Source organism: Xiphias gladius, chromosome 4 (genome assembly GCF_016859285.1).
Source record: "Xiphias gladius isolate SHS-SW01 ecotype Sanya breed wild chromosome 4, ASM1685928v1, whole genome shotgun sequence".
In the NCBI taxonomy this organism is placed as follows: domain Eukaryota; kingdom Metazoa; phylum Chordata; class Actinopteri; order Istiophoriformes; family Xiphiidae; genus Xiphias; species Xiphias gladius.
The window spans coordinates 24,799,355-24,816,447 of NC_053403.1; the positions used below are offsets into that span (position 1 = coordinate 24,799,355).

The 17,093-nt window shown below is 41.4% G+C and overlaps 1 protein-coding gene across 3 annotated transcripts in view; it reads left to right on the top strand.

Annotated features, from left to right (window-relative positions):
• Positions 1–1,252: 1,252 nt before the first annotated feature.
• Positions 1,253–17,093, top strand: part of tab2 (TGF-beta activated kinase 1 (MAP3K7) binding protein 2) — a 46,666-nt gene continuing 30,825 nt past the window's right edge. For 2 of the 3 annotated variants that reach the window (XM_040125424.1, XM_040125426.1), the window contains exon 1: positions 1,253–1,680. The gene's annotated coding sequence lies outside the window, so the exon portion shown is untranslated. The remainder of the gene's footprint in view (positions 1,681–17,093) is intronic. The other variant, XM_040125425.1, reaches the window with a different exon arrangement.

The following is a 17,093-nucleotide window of genomic DNA, read 5'->3' on the forward strand; positions in this document are numbered from 1 at the left end:
CACGTCTAATCTGGTCAACTGGTTACAATGTCGGATTCGTAGAAAAGCCTCATGTTCACAAATCGCCCCAGTTTGTTCAAAGTTTTGGTCTCGTTCAGTGATGCACGCTTTGGTACCATTAGTCCCCTAGTCCTGTTTGACCAGACCTTTCTCCACACATTGTATTCGGGCTTCTGGAAGTGTCCTAATGTCTTGCATGATCTCTCACAGCCTCTTTACAAAAACTGTTAAAGGGCCACTGAGACTTCAGATGAATGAGCCATTTCAAACTTCCTGCTTCTCTTCCTTAGTGAGGAGCTCACTGATGCTCTTTCACTGGCAGTCAGCACTCGTTACATCCATGATTGTTACTGGGGATAAAGCGACGTGGAACATGCGCTGTGAGTCAGAGAACACGAGCGACCGCAGGCAACATGCTCATGCTTTACTAACCTATCTGGACTGTGAGCATTTTACACCAGAAGGACATCAAATGGAAAGGCTCTGATTTGGTTTATTGCTTTGTCTCTGAACAGAGCACTCGTTTGCTGCTGTAATCCAGACAGCTCTCTGCGTCACGCTTGAGTGTGAAATGTGTTGTTTCCTTTGGGTGGGGAAGTGTTCATATCACACCAGAATTGTTATTGGCCAACTATAGCGAATCTACAAGGGATGAAAAGAAGCCCTGCGCTGCGACGGTGCGAACAAAACAGACCTTGAGGGGGGAAAGAGAACTAGGACAGATGCGTCGAGCTTTCGGTGGACGGAATACTGGCTGGCCGGTATATGGGCAGCTCCCACAGAGAGAGAATTAGCCACACGCAACAGCACCAGAATCGGGTGTGAATCTGCGGCACCGGGAATAAAAGTCACGTAAAAATCTTGTCTTTGTCAGTTTCAGTTGTAAGAATGTACTATGGTGAGAACCTAGTCTTCCAGCTGAGGGTTCAGTCCCCTGCTGACGTGTCCTTGAGCAGCTCAATGAATGCCCAGTTTTGGCGCTGTTGTTCTCTAGCTGACCTCTGACCTCCGACCTCTCTATGAATAAAGGTAAGATAAGATGAGATCGATATGTTATTGACATTGTTGTCACTCTCTCATTTTATACGAGTCAGACGAAACTGAACCCCCCTTCCGTATTCATCCTGTTTCTCTCTCTTTTGTTTTCGAGTTTTTAATCTCGCTTGCTTCTTCTGCAGAGGCAGAAAGCGTCTCAGCCCACGAGCAATCACACCCCCCACCTCCCGAAGCACAGCCTCGGTAAACTGAAAAAAAAAAAAAAGAAAAAAAGAAAAACAAGTCTTACTCTCGCGATAGCAGCGTGCTTATGCAGCCGCCATATTCTGTGACAGTATTTTGATTCGTATCTGCTGGAAGTGAGGAAAAAGAGAAAAGCGAAGGGCTGTCGAGGGGAGGGGGGGCTGAAGAAGAGGAGCTGTCAAAAAGGTATTCCCGGGTCTCTGTCAAACGGCGGAGGGCTGAGGCTCGGTATCCCTCCCCTAACGCTATTTCGAGGACAGACAAGGCCCGGGGCCTCGGTGCAGTTGGTTCTTCGTCTCCCTGGTAGTAGCTGGACCCCTCTCGGCTTCTCCTCTCTCAGCTCCGCGGCCCTCCGGAGGTCCGGCGGCGGTCTCGGGTGTTGAAGGCGGCCCGGGGAGCGGCGGCGGCGGCAGCGGAGACGGGAAAGTAAGTTACATTAAGGTAGGCTTTTGCCAGTTAGCAACAGCCGGGAGAAAAGCCCTCTTAATGTCGTTACTGTCAAATGTAGAAGCATTTCAGTCTTGAGCGATAAGCGCTGTGGTATACGGCTCCACGCTGTTTGAAAGAAGAAACTTTTCAGATGTGGAAAAAGTTTTTGTCTACAGCAAGCAGCTAGCTAGGTTAGCTAACTTGAAGTGTTTGTAGGCACTTATCGTCTCGGCCGAGTTACAAATCACTGTCTGAGGTTTAAAACACGCTCGTTAACTTCTCCCCCAAGTCTCCTTTAATATCAATATCAATAAAGTAGACATTCCGGGTCCTTTTTATTAAAGCACAACGCTGACTGACCCAACATGTTTTGTAGCCCATGTTGGGCTACTTTTTCCATTGAGCTCTCCGTTGAAACGTCGCAAGACCAGTCGTGGATGGAAACGTTAAATCATGAAATTGTAGCTTCACTGAACATCGTACACGGAACATGTTATTTCCAACATGCCTCAAAAGAAAGCCGTTACACCGCAAGCCATTCTTTCTTCCTTTGCTACAATACTGGAAGTATTTTGTGTAACATGGAAACTTGCTTATAAGTAGTATCCTAGCTGGCTAGCCAGTTTGGTACAGTCCCTGTCCTTTTCATAGTAAGATCATGCAACTAGAGCCTCCAGGGTCTAAACATTTACTTGGATTTTATTGTGCACAACTGCAGCCAAGTCGAACTACAGTATTCAGGACCGTGTGTATGGTTGTTCGGTAGTTGAGGTGATAAGGGTGTCACCTCACCTGTTTGAAAACTACATGTCTCTGACTTTGTCCCCCCGTGGATCAGACTCAGTTGTTGTTGTGTGTATTCTTGGTACAGTGAAGATGAAGAAGGGTTATCCTGAGAGGACCTAACCTCTCATGATACTGTCTTTTCTGTCCTGTTTCATTAATTTCTCTGAAGCCCCTATAGGTGCCAGGACGAGCTGGGAGCCACAGGTTGCCACATTTTGAAAGTTGTTTCATAGTTTTTATGAAACATGAGTGAGTCATTTTAAAAATCGCAGGAGATCTTAGAGATATCCTCCTTGCCTTGCTTTAACCTGTTGGTTACTTTCACGCAGTCCAAATCATATTTAATCATGGTGATCACAACCCAATGTGACACGAATATTACTGTGTGATGACAGGCCAGTTTACTTTAATGCAGTGTGTGGTTATGAAGCCTCTTTCAATTCATGGTAGTGTTTGGCCATTTGTGGTGGTCTACTTGGCCTCTGGGTGTGTTGGGAGTGTGTTTCTCCATGTTGTATCACTTACGCTGGTCTTCATATTAACACCAGCCACCAGTCAAATGATGCAAAATGTTGGCTGTGGCTGGAAAGTCTGTCAGCTCTACCAGCCAGTTTGGCAGGTAATTGGCCTGTGCCCAATTAGTTAGTTTTTTTTTTTTTTTTTTTTTTTTTATCCTAACACTGGCGGAAATGGAATTGCCCTGTGAAATCCCAAATTTCCTTTGTTTTCACGCTGGTGTAGGTAGAAATCCCACATTCACAGCACAGCCTTCCTGACTACTTCCTAACTTTTCATAATCCAGGCTTCTTGTTTTACTCTTCCCCCTCAGCATCACTTCTCTGTCTTCCTCTAAAGACCTCCAATCTAAACTGTGTTGTCATATCTAGACTGTAAGAGTGTATATCATTCATTAGCAGCTTCTGCCTGTCTTGATTTGCAGTCAACATTGCACTTCCTGACCAATAAGCTGCCATGGCCGACTGTTTATAGGTGCAGACCCCTAACTGAAACCATGTGTGCCTGTAGCTGGGCAAATATGTTGCTAGGAGGCCTTTGCTGATTTGCCACTCTTTGGAGACTCAGCAACCAATGCTCAGAGCATGTATGATAAGTGCTAAATCAAGATTTTTGTGAGGATCATGTGCTCGTATAGAATGGCAGGCTGCTAATTGCTTTGTTTGGATGTCGTTTGGCTTATTCTAAAAAGCTAAATCAACATGACTAGTGCACAGATTACAGATCTAAACTTGGAGTGTATTACCTAAGTTGCCACGATGTTTGTTGGTAGAGGTGAAGAATTAGGCTCACTTGTTGTGTTTAATTTCTTAGTATAAACAAGCAAGACTAGCACTTGGGTTCGAGAGCTTTTACAACAAGCTGAGTTTGTGGCATGTTGTCACGAGGTCTGTGCCAATGCTTAAACCCTCTTTCCTGAAAAACCTGTTTCCTGATTTATCATTTGCAGTTTGCACAACTTATCACCACAGAGCAAAGGGTGGGGGTGTGTAGTTTGTTTCCTATTCACAAGGGGAAGGATAATTACTGCATATGAGTGTGTTTGCATGGAGCACAAATGCTTGTTGTTTGGCTCAACAGTGCAGAGCCAGTTTAACCCAGTAAAATGATATTAGCTTACCTTTCTATTTTTCTGTGTCAGAAGAGCTTTTCTTTATGAGGCTGCCAACTCTGAAATTGTGTACACATAACTTGATACTTATTGTTCAGTGTGTGTGTTTTCTTCAAAGTAAAAGTGTCAGGTTAAGACCTATAGTGCCAAATGGGAATCAAGTAGATGGAAGGGAAGGATCCATCACATTATGCCCATAGCTCCAGACTCAGGAAGAGGGCTTGGTGTTTTTAACCCTCCCCCACTACAGAGTGTGGTTGTCAGGAAGAGAGGCTCTTATTGGAGCCCCCTCCCCCTGTTGAGCTCTCCTGACTTCTGCGCTTTAAATGGAGTCCTCCATTACACATGCTGCTCATGGTCCTCTCCAGTTCAAGGGTTAAATTGCATGCATTGAGGCTGACGCTTAACAGTCCACTACACCTCTAGCTGCTGCTTGCTCGGTGCATGTTCATTTTGAAGTGTGCATTTTGTTGGGTTTGCCACTTCTGCAGTGGCTTTACAACCAGTAAAGCCACAGTTTTCCACAGTTATGATAGCACTTGCACAAGATCATTTGAGGTTTGCATATCCGCAGCACTGTGTAGTTGTACACAATTAGGTCTTAGTTTGACAAAATAAAGTTGTTTTAAGTGATTTTTATTTTTTATTATTATTATTATTATTGTTTTTTTTATATGTGGGTTTTTTTAGTTTTTAGTTTACTTTCCTGACCAGCTGTTCACTAACTTAGTCTGTCCACACTAGTTGGTGCTGGGCACTTGCCTACTTTTGGTTTATTATAGTTTGTTTGCTGAAAACATTAGGGCTGTAGTCAACCAAAGAAAATCTTGTTCGTCTCAAAATCGTACTTACACTTCAACCAGGCGATTGGTTGTGGGGGGAAAAAAATCTGCACATTATCTCTAGTAGGGCTGTAGTCTCCCGGCTGACTGGTTGATTGGTTGGTCAATATCTCGTCCAAGCAGATTCTTGTTGTGACCCCCCACATTTTCACAATTTTGAACTCGCCCAACCTAATGGAGACTGCTAGGTCTAACTTTTTTATTGAACGTTTACTTGGAGTCAGCTCCAAACGAAGTGACACCATGTCAAAGAAGTTGTCGGTGTGGCTGGATTTTGTTAAAATGGACAACCAAAAAGTCAAGTGTAAACTTTGCAAACAGCAGTTGCATATCACAGCATATCTGTCAACCTTTGTGTTTAACGCTTGAGGCTTTGAGTGTATATTCCTCAATAGTTCAAGTGCTGGGATCACCAGCTGATATAGTTCTTTTTTCGGAAATCATATGTATATGGGCACGGCGGTCAGCTCTGAAACTGTTGTTACCATTTCAGGTTAAAATGATTTAATGTGCTGCGAATACTAATGTAATACTTTAATGTTTATTTATAATTCATTAAGGCTACCAGGTAGACTGCCTTCAGTGAACTGTGGCTGATTGACTTAATCTAGCGATAACGTGCAGATTTTTTTCCCCGCACTACCAATCAATTGTTTGAAGAGTAGGTACAATTTCACCCGACCAAGATTTTCTTTGGTTGACTACAGCCCTAATCACTAGATTAACTAAATCGACCCCAGTGCACTCAGTGCACCCTACCAGGTAGCCTTATTAGCCTAAATATATTATAAATAAACATAAAAAGCTAGTATTTGCAGCATAACATATTGAAAAATGCAAATTCTGATATGTTCACACTCAGAGCCTCAAACATTAAACATGTAAGCTGACGGAGTGTCCTAACGCAGACAAGTTACCGTACCGTTTTTAGATGCTATGCCATGTTGGTTGTTGAGCTGTGATATTCAAACTGCTGTTTGCAAAGTTTACACTTGACTTTTTGGTTGTCCGTTTTAACAAAATGCAGCCACACAGGCGACTTCTTTGACATGGTGTCAATTAGTTTGGAGCGGACTCCAAGTAAACTTTCAGTTAACATTCAGTAAACGTTAAATAAGTTATGCCTAGCATTTGGGGAGTGTTTTCAAAACACTGCATTCACAGGTAGTCTGTGCCTCCCGCCACTGAAAATAATGGATTAATCCTGGAAGGCTACTGATTGAGCGCTTTTCTCCTTATGTTCGTAACAACGACAATTGTCCAGCCAATGAGAATTTGGTCGGATGACAGCATGTCCACCAACCAGTCAACCGGGCGACCAGGTGACTACAGCCCTAGAAAACATCTGCTTCCTGCAAAAAATAGGGTTGGGTTGTGGAAGGTGGTGAAGCTTTACCGTACAGTAAATTTGTGGGTTGAGAAACCGAAACATTGGGCTAAAGGAGACTAAAAAGCTCCACAGAGCTGCAGAGTTGGGTGATAATTTTGACATGAATTTCACACTAGGAACAACCCCTTTTGGACAAAAAAATAAAAACTGGTGATACTTTTTCGAAACCTTACCAGAACAGCTGGATATTGACACTGATCTGCAGGTTCAGTTCCATTCTGTTCTTGATGATTCAGCTACATCAGATAAATACCAATGTGGCGTAAAGTGCTTCTCAGAATTTATCCTGGGAACTTAAATTTCACAGGCACATTATAGACTAAACTGTAAACACTTTTCCCAGTTATAATTTGTGGACTGAGGATTTATTTTCCTTGGCAAAAGCAAAATGACTAAAACATGACACATCTATGTATACGTTTAGGCCTACATGTGTAAGTTCAGCAAGAATTAAAAAAAAAAAACACAAAAAAAAAACCTGCACCACTTACAAGGTCATCATTATGCATATATACAAAAAATAAATGCTTTCCCATACAGCTACACGTTTAATGCAGACATCAAGTTTAATGATTACTTTGAGCACAGACAAGACAGAAACTACTGAAAGTCTTCTCACTAATTCATCTGCACTGTTTGTGTTGACAAGACTCTAGCCTGATATCTGCAGACAGCTGTTAGCTAGTATTAGCTACCCAGCAAGGCCAGACCGAATAAAGTAGAATCCACATACTGTTCACTTGATTTCCACTGTGTCATATCTTTTAGCCAGAGATAATATTTGTTCAACAAACACAACCAAGAGCTCAGATCAGTCTGCAGAGGCTTTTTTTTCAGTCTATCCTTCTCATAGATGCAATCTCTAGATTTGCTATGAGATAGCCAGAATCAGCTAACCATCCTGAGTCGTGACAGTCCCAGTTACTGCAGCGGTTCCGCATAAACTGTTCACGTCACAGTTTACGAGACTGTGGTGGTTCAAGGCAGCTCATATAGCCGGCCATCGTCTATGTTAATTATTAACTTAAAATAACCTTTTTGTAATTAGGTAAGTGGATTTCCACAAAGTAGACATTTTACACATCATGCAGCCCTAACTGAACCCCTAGCAGTAGGTAAACACTGCATGCACACATCATTCAAATAAGTAGAGCTTCATTGTTGAATGTTTTTAGTACAATTACTTAGAATAACCGGGCAAAGAATGAGTAACTAAGGTTTCGATGCTCATTTTCATTACCAGACAATTCTGATACTCTCTGCTATGGACACTATATTGTACGGAGGTTCTATACCCATCCTCAAGTCAGACATTTATTCATCACAAGTGACGACAAGCCAAGTTTTGTATGTCAAACTGCATAGGTGTTGTAGCAATGCACGGATTAGGTAATGCAGATAAGGTAATGAAGATACATGAGGACTAAGTAATGTCTGATAAAAATGTAAAGTGTTCAGTCAGAAAGATATGAATTGTTGTAAAGGATAGCAGTGATGTTCCCATTGCACTAAGCCATCGCTATTTAGCTGTAACTGACCTGTCTAAACACATGTTTACAGTCTTCCTTATACTTGATCCAGAAAAAAAAACTTTGCCACTGACAGTTTCCATTTTAGTCTCTGGGCATATTGATGTTTCTCCTGAGCTCTTAGTGCCTCTGTTTGTCGTCATTTATGGAATTTCTTAGAAATATTTCTTAAATGTTTTCTCTTTTCTCATTATATGACTGTTTGAGATATTGCTCCCTTAGATGAAGAATTGGAAGGTCTAATCCAATGAAATTGAGGTGGTCATTTTAAAAACATTTTGCATAACAAAAACATCCCAGTAATTTTTAATGAGCTGTGTTGCAGCCTGGGCTTATAATGTGTGAAAGATACATGGGTGATAATTTCTGTGTACTCTTGCTGGTGTTGGCAGATTTTTGTCAGTGTTTTTTAGCCTACAATGTGTAGATCCCTAGTAGTAAATGTATCTTAAATGTCTAACAGAAAACATATTTTTATTCAGACTTTAAACTTATTGTAAACTTCAGAGCTGGCTTTGCCACACTATGCAATTCAGGTGAAAGTTGCTTCAGCCAGCTGTACTGTCGTCAGTCGGTTATTGCAACCCTGTGTATAGGAGATGCAGTTCCACTTTGTTGGCTGTCCTTTGCATGCTGCATCTGCAGTCAAAGGTATTATTGTAGCTTACCCTATTAATGTCTCTTTCGTTACACGCAGTAGTAAACAGGAGAAGAGTGAGCCACATCCTATACAAAGACTGTGTGGGCTGAACCCTCCCTCATCCCTGTGCCCCTGACCTGTGCTCTGGGTGCCATCTCTGATGCTTTTCTTTTCTTCTAAAATCCCTGCCCCAGCTTCCCTAACCCGACACATCCTCTGTCATAAGCTGAACAGACCATGAGCTACTTGGGTGGGTCGAATTCCTCAAAACTGTTTTATTAAAACCTTATTTTAGCACTTTTTTTTTTTTTTTTTTTTAAATCGAGACAGTCAGCTTTGCAAGTACACTATCAGCACTGTCTTGGTTCACATTTGCACAGGCAAACACATGTACACTTGGGAGCGGCCCTGTAAAACCACCATCTATCCAGGGAGCAATCAAGGGTTAAATGCCCTGTTTACCAGAGCGTTGGAGAAATTACCTGGCAGCCTTCTGGGCCTGTCTCTTGAACACCAAGGCTATTAATGCTCCATATTTATTAGAAATATTTAGTATGAAAAGTTTTTGCTAGAAAAATGCCACACAGGGCTCTGAGGGCTGTCATAACCCAAATTAGAATTAAAATTTTCACATACATCTGTTTTAGTTTATCCATGTTCAGTCATCACCTTAATAAATGAAATCCAACTCATGCAATATGTGCATTACAGTCTAATCCATCTACATTAGAACAATACAGAGATTATCCTCCCATTAGTTGTGAGAGATATTTTAATGACTGAGTGAAAGCAATTCAAATACTACTCTCTGCATTTGTTAATTATAGTAGTATGTCTGGGAATCTACTCTCAATCATTAAAACTTCATGGAAGCTTGTTGTTTGCAATAACTCTTAGTTTTAGTGATGAATACAAGAAAAAAACATCAGTAGATGCAGAAACTTTCCCATGTCAATAGTGTATAGGAATGAAGAATTACTGACTAAAACTGCTAATGTCAATATCACTAGCTTAAGTTTGGAGACAAGGGTACGTTAACCCCAATATTACAAAAGTTTAAAGATTGTTGAATTGTTCAGCTAAATAAATTTACTCAAAATAGACATCCTGTGTAATGGCACTTGTAAATCAGACTCAAACGCAGTGGAATAATTAAAGAGGAGCTTTTCATGCTAATGAAGTGTTTTTCAACTTTCCTTTATAGAAACTCAGCTATGAAATAGGATAGTAGGGCAACCATCAATTAAAGGAATATAGTGGAGCTCCTCTGCCGACTCCCTTTGGATATACCATTTAAAATAATTGGAACCAGAGTCGCTGGTGTGTTAAACAGGCATGTTTGGAAGACAGCAGTGCAGCTCTTGAGACCCTTCGACATCGTTAGTGGGATCAGGGTTTTGCTTGAAGTGTTCGTTTCCACCCTTGTTTCTCTTTAGATTTATTGGTCGAAAAAAAAGCAGCGGAACGGTAGGACTAGGTAGCTCTTTATTCTGAATGACAAGAGAATGCGTCAGCATCATATTAACATTGTTGAGCCCACAGAAAAACTTGTTCACTTCCTGTTGTCAGACTTTTCCTTTCAGTATGATTTACTTTCATATAAAACCAGGTGCATGAATCAACAGGTTCCAGGATTCAATTGGACAAAACGGGGATGGTTAGAAAACTGAGTCTTATTATTCAGATACTAGTAACTTTGAACAAGAATCAGGTGTATTTAAAATAGAGGTTTTTTTTCTATAATAGGCATAATGACACACCTTAAAACTTTTGGAAAGTAAAATTTTATTGTGTGTGTTGGCAGTCCTTGTATAAAATTGTGTCACTTTTCCAAATAGTGCATATCTCATTGACAAATGATTAATAAAAGTTAATGTTAGCTCCATCATGGTTTATCAGTGAAAGGTCAAGCTTCCAGCTGTGTCACATTCTTCCACATGAGTTAATAGCTGTTTTGAATTTTTAAGCAGAAAACGATTCTCAGGTTTCGAATTGGCTCTCTGCGACTTTTCCTAGACCCACGTGCAGTGTAAACCAGTGCTTTTTGACATTGACTAACAGGCGTTCAAATATTAACTGTAATTACAAGTATCCCTTCAATTGCTCATTTGCTTTCTCTTACAGCCACAAATCCACTGGCATTTCTAGTGTTGTGTGTAACTGCACTTCCACATCAACACTGCTGTTTCAACATGGGTGGCTATTTGAATGTAAACCCTGAGTGACAGCATAGAGGAAGATGGTTCAGCCGTTATCTTTGGTCCCATTCCTCCTCAGAGTCATGCAGGCTGTAGCCTCCGCAGCAGGATGTGTGTGTGTGACACAAACACTTCCTCTCATCATGTAGTGCTATGAGAAAAACCTCAGTTTGCCTTTTCATATTTGGCCTCCACTGCTTACTTTTACATGTTTGGGGGTTCAGAGGCCAGTTGAATTGTATAATAACAAAATAGTTTGCAGGTAGTACATGCAGTTCATTCCATACTTTTTTGAAAGATGTAATCACACCCCTGAGCAGTGATAATGTTTGAATAATGATTAGATTTGTGCTTGCTGTGACAAGTGAACGCTTAGTTGCAGTTTAAAGTAAAGGTTCTTTAGGTGGGGAGACATAGAGCATAGACATGAAAGTGGTCATCCCGTTTCTTCTCTACGATACACAAACATACAAAGTCTCTCTACCAGAGTGTTTTGAGACCTTACATGACATCCATGAACATGTATATTTGTTTGGGGGAGGTTGAGGGGAGGTTAATGAGCTTAGTTTTTGTGTAGCTTGTCTGTGAAACACACTCCAACGGGGCTTTCTTAAATGAACTATAATGTGCTGGGTAGATAACATATTGCGATTGGCCAGTAAGTGCAGTCCCAGCACACGCATGCGGCACGCATGTACCCCAGATGAAAGGCACACAGAGAGGGGCGGGTAAGAAGACGCAGGGACAGTAAAAACTGGGGCCCGCCAATGCGGCAGGATTTCCCCCAGTGCTCCCAGTGGCCGGTCCGATTATGAGAGACGGGTCCATTGTCAATGTGTGAGAGAGAGAGGCAAGGAGGGGCTGAGCGAATCAATGCGCTGCATGCAGCTCTACAATGTGGCGGTCATTGTTAATATTGTGGCAGGCCGGCACAAATAAATCAATGTATGGGAAACACTGGATTGATTTATGTGTCAGGAAAGGGACATCAGAGCAGAAACAAAACAAACGTCATTTGTGAATAACAGTTTATTTCTTTCAGCTTGTCAAACTAGAAGTGTAGTGTAAAAACTGAACTGTTTCCTCGAGCATGCTACTGTTCAGATATTGAAAATTCAATTGTAGAATTGTTACAGAATAAACTACATTGGCTGTGTTCATGTTGAGTTCAATAGTTCTTATTGATATAGATCAAGTACCCAGTAATGCCTTTCAGCAGTCAAGCAACACTGCAGGTGACAAACCCTTTTTACACTGGCTCTGCTCAGAGGTGAAGTTAAATCGAGCATGAACTTTTCCCAATGATGCCTCACAATTAGAGCTTTCCACAGACCAACCACTGCTTTTTTCTGAAGCAGTTACAACTTTATGCAGCCTTCTGCTTAACGAACCATAGCAACTGTGGACAAATAGGATTACATTAAGGTATGGTAAAGGAAGCAACAGCCACAGTGAGCTGATGGGATTAAGAGTTGCATGCAACTCGTACTATAGTGATTGTCATATGTTTAATCATTTTTGGGTGACAGTGGTGTTCTATGGCAATGAGGCATTAGCTATTTCAGCCTATGGCTACATAGACAGTTCTGGTTAGTAGTAGGAAATCTATTTTTGTTTTGGTGTCTTCAGCAGATAGATCACTGTAGATGAGGATTTACAATAATTTTTAAATGCATCCATTAATTGATTGTGTGATGTGATGCGAGTAAGGAGCAGATAGTGAGTTGATCTCCCAGCTGCTTGTTTTTTGTAGAATGGATATCGCAGGCTGCTGTCTTATCACTTCCCTGCTTATCCTGTGGGCAGGTTCTGGCCCCACATCCCCTTGACTCCCAACTTTTCCTCGCAGACACAGCACAGAAAGCTTGTCTTATTCTGTTCTGTTTGTAAATGCCATACAGGGACTGCTCTGTGCTTCATCATTTCCCCCACAGTCTGTTGATGGTCTTTCATCTCTCTCAGGTTTTTTGTACTCACTAACGATGGGAAAGGGCTTTGATCTAGTGTCCTATCAGTAACGGGGTGGGCCTTAGGCTCTCATACTCCCTTGCTCCCTTGCAGCCTCACTCTGAAAACATATTGTCAGGGCGTGGTGGACAATGGAGTCCACCCGGCTGAAAAGCTTTTGTTTGTTGTGATTCAGTGTAGATTTGCCAAGGGCAACTGCCTGTGTCGGTCTCTGGGAAATTCTTGCACTAGTAGTGGTCTATTAAATTAAACCCTACAATCGGCGACGTTTTGCAACTTTTTGCACCTCAGATACAACTACCTGAGCTCAGGCAGGAAAAAACCGACATTACTTCCCATAACACTTTGAGGTGAATCTTTTTTCCCCCTCCACTGCAGATTGCACAACAGCACTGCAAACATACACACTAGTAAAGCTTGTGGAGCCCTCACACTCACATCTGCTATGTGCAAAGCAAGCCCCCCCCAAGCCTCCAAAACCCACTGATCTACCTCCCCTCCTGGTTAGTGATGTCATAACAGAGCTGTTCTGTGGTGGTATTCCTTAGAGGAACGTGCTGCCTTGGGTTCTGGTGTGTACATGTATGTGTGTGGTTTGGCCACTTTTCGTGTACAGATCAGGCCAGGCTGAAGCTGGCACCCTCCAAGGCACACCTGCTGGTGCCATTCTAGGCAGAACCAGCGCTGTGTTGTCCCTCTCGTCCTCTGCAGGCACCAGCACAGCCGATCACTGCCTGCACACATTTCACATGGGCCAACTATGGGTGTATGGGAAAAGAGAGCCATGCACACATTAAACTTGCCCATCCTGCAGTATATAGAGCACTGGTGATTGATTGAACATCTTAAAGGGTCCTAAAAGTATTACTTCTACTGTGTATATAGCGCAAAATCACCTTAATAATGTGGAGAATTTATAAGGTTGTTGATCAGTGCCAGTGACTCAGTGTGTTCTTGGGCAGATGCTGAGATACTTTGTTTTATCACAAAATAAATGAACAGGCCTTGTAATTTCCCCTACCATTAGCATTTTCAACTTAATGGACAACAACACCATACGGACACAATATCCATCCATCCATCCATCCATCCATCCATCCATCTTCTGCCGCTTATCGGGTCCCGAAAGGCAGCAGGTTAAGCAAAGTAGTCCAGACATCCTACTCGCCAGCAAAGTTTTCCAGCTCCTCCAGGGGGACCCTGAGACATTCCCAGGCCAAGTTGGAAAATTATTAAATCCTTGTTTAAAAGAGAGGGAGAAAAAAAGTGGTCTAATACACTTTTTGACATTTTGATAAATTTACCAGATTTTACCATTTTACTAAGAACCTTTTACTTCTCACTAATCAAGGATAGAGGATGGTAAAGGTCATGAATTACCTTTAGCCCTTCTTTAAAATCAACTTTTGGTGGTGATTAAATTATCCCTATTATCTTACGAGCCTCTGTGCTTCTTTAAAAATACTTTTCTGTGATAGAGGACCAGACGATGACAACATAACTTTGCTGATACAAGATTCTGAAAGACGACTTTGGGGCTGGTAACAGATTCAGGTTTACCAACTTTGGATTCTTCAAAGCAGTTCAACATTTTGGAAATATGCACGTTTGCCATCTTTCCCAGAGTCCTCTCACTGTGTTCAGTACAGAGACAGGTCCAGGACATGTTTAGCCTTGCTTTAATTGAAAAAAACACACTTTACACCTTCTAAAAATTACTTTACATTATCTTATTAGTGATCTAGCTTTGTTTTGGTTAGTTTTTTTTTTTTTTGGCATGGCATATGACATGAGGACAGGACTTTGGAAATGCTGCGGTCACTACACCCGGCAGTAATCGGCCAAGAATTTACTTGACCGATGCCAACTGCTTCTGAAATCACAATGTCTCATACTTTATATATTTGTCTACACATTAAACAAGAAACAGCATGAAAATAAGAGAGCTTTGGAGTTGTTGGAATTTTTTTTATTCACTTTTGATGGAGCCAGGCTAGCAGTTTCCGCTTGCTTCCAATTATTGGTACAGTATAGTGATATGGGCCTCAAACTTTATCATTATACAGGACATGCAGAGATGAAACTGACATCAGTATCTGTGCGACGTGAGATAGACAGCCAGTGTATTTCCCAAAATGTAGGATTGTGCTTTTTTTTTTTTTTTTAATATTATGAAAAAAAAGCCATTAGTGTTTCCTTTTAGAATTTTATCTACAATCTAACTTACTATTAGCTAGTTAAATCTACTTTTCTCTCTCTTTTTGTCCCCCCCCCGCCTCCGCTGGGTGTCACCGTGTATGTCCCCTTCCGTATCCGTTGTTTCAAATTAAAAGCCCTCTGCAGAGTTGTGTAATTGTAACTTCATTACATTGCAGTGGCAGCAATAATTTTGTATAGAAACAGAAACAATGGCTATATCTCTCAATAATCACGCTCCAAGTTTAATTATTTGCTCTGTTATGTGATTAAAGCATTGCACAGAGGATAGAGAGAGAAATCATTTCTGATCCATTTAATATAGCCATGTAAATTGATCACTAACAGCAGAAGGCTTAGGCATCTTAGTTTTGGATAACTGTGAGGATACTAGACAGAGTTATATTACAAGTCAATTACCCTGATGTAGGTGAAAAGGGCCTGCTCACTGAGGGCGACAAGTATGACTTGAATGTTTTGAGAGGGCTGGAATAAGACCGAATGGCATCTCAGCAGCAGAGGAGTCACGTGACTTGGCTGCTATTTGTCTTTTGGTTGGCCTCAAGGTGGGGAATGATACTCCTAACAGCTGCGGGAAGCATTTCCGGCGGAGGGTTCTCTCCTCAGGCAAGCTCACGGAGGTCCAACAATACACTGAAGCAGCGATAACCATTTCTATACCACCGATACATATTATGTGCACAAAACTTTAAAGGACCAGTGTGTAGGATTTAGGGGGATGTATTGGCGGAATTTGAATATACCTGAAACTAAGAATTGATGTTTTCATTAGCTCAGAAGGAGCCCTTCATATCTACATAGGGAGCGGGTCCTCTTCCTCTGAGCCCGCCATGTTGCACCACCATGTTTCTGCAGTAAACCAGAATGGACAAACCAAACACCGGCTCTAGAGAGGGCCTTTCTCATTTTTTACATTACCCGAAGGCCACCGTAGGTTCTCATACACGCTTGGAAAGGGAAAGGTGAAAGGAGGGGTATTAAGTAGGTTCGAATCTGCAAACTCACCGCTAAATGCCACTAAATCCTAAAAACAAGTCCTTTTTAAAAGTGTGGAATTGTGCTGATTACAACAAGCCTGTACTCTGACTGAACAGAATCATGTTAGTAGCCATTCGGAGAAATAGTTTAAATAGTTTAACCTTTGGAGAAATCTGAAATCATGTTTTCGATAAAGGCAGAAATCCCTACAGGTGGATCAAAAAAAACTCTTTACTTTTACATTTGGCGTTAGAGATTAGGTCTTGTTTGATAAGATTTAAGTGCCAATTGCTGTGTTTTAGCCTCAACCAAAATCAGATACACCAAGGGACCTGTTGGACGTTTGGTTAAAAAGGCTTCTTAGAGGCCTTTTTTCTGCGGTGTAGTGGACTGATGGAATGGGCTGAGCAAAGACAGAAGTGCTGCTAATGTCCCGCTGGCTGTGTGCTTCAAAGAGCATGATGACATACAGTAAGTGCATTTCGTAAGGCAATAAAGGGTGAAGATTTGGCTGGTGCATACTTGGCATGTCATCGCTAAGCGCCTAAGTGCAAGCAGTCTCATTGTATTCAATTGCCTAGCAATGAGTGTTGAGAGACAGTGCTGCCACCCAAGCTTTGGCTGCAGTTAGCCTGGAGGTCACCAGTTTGAATCCTAGGCCAGCTGAGTATGAGACATGCTTTCACATTCCTCGGTTGCTGAAGTGGAGGTGCCTTTGAGCAAGGCAATTGCCGCTAACTGAACACTGAACAATAGAAAGGTGTAAATGTACAAGGAAAGAAGTTATGCAATTACAAATGCAGCCATGTAATTATAAAGATTTTACCTTTTAAAAACGGCAGAAGTGATTTAGTCTTGAAATGATTAGCTGATTAATAAATTTGAACATTTATGATTGTGATGATATGTGATGTTCTCAAAAATGATAAATATTAGGCTTGCAACTCATGATTCATTTTTTTATCAGTTAGTCTGCTGATTGTTTTACTTGATTTATTGTTTCGCTGTTTGGTCTATAAAACAGTGAAGAATGTACTTCACGATATCCTAGAGCCCAAGGTGACTTCAACAAAAGTCTTGTTTGTCTGACCAATAGTTTAAAACCCAGTAATATTCAATTTACTATAATGTAAGACCAAGAAAAGCAGCAAATTCTCACACTGAGAACCTGGAACTATCACATTTTTTGCATTTTTGCTTGAAAAAGGACTTACACGATTAGTTGGTTATCAAAATAGTCGTGGTTTAAT